Source organism: Magnolia sinica, chromosome 4, assembly GCF_029962835.1.
Source record: "Magnolia sinica isolate HGM2019 chromosome 4, MsV1, whole genome shotgun sequence".
Taxonomy (NCBI): Eukaryota; Viridiplantae; Streptophyta; class Magnoliopsida; order Magnoliales; family Magnoliaceae; genus Magnolia; species Magnolia sinica.
Window position 1 is genome coordinate 64,834,733 of NC_080576.1, and position 293 is coordinate 64,835,025.

Sequence of the window (293 nt, forward strand, 5' to 3'; positions counted from 1 at the left end):
TTTTATTTTAATCAAAAAGGCCATTTAACTTGGCCAGTAGCTTGTTTTGAGTATTGCTGAGTCAACCGAGTTGGCGAGCCAACTCAATGAGCCCTGGCAAGTCAGAACCAAGTTTCCACTGTTAGCAAGTTTCTTAGTGACTTCTCATAATCCCATGAGTACAGTTGACTCAGACAATCAGACAGGTTAGTCCAACCACCAGTATTGGATACTGCCATAAAACTCATTCGAGTAATACAAGGAGGCACAAAAAGTCTGGCATACCCAGAAAAAGAAAAGAATTACAATAAAAA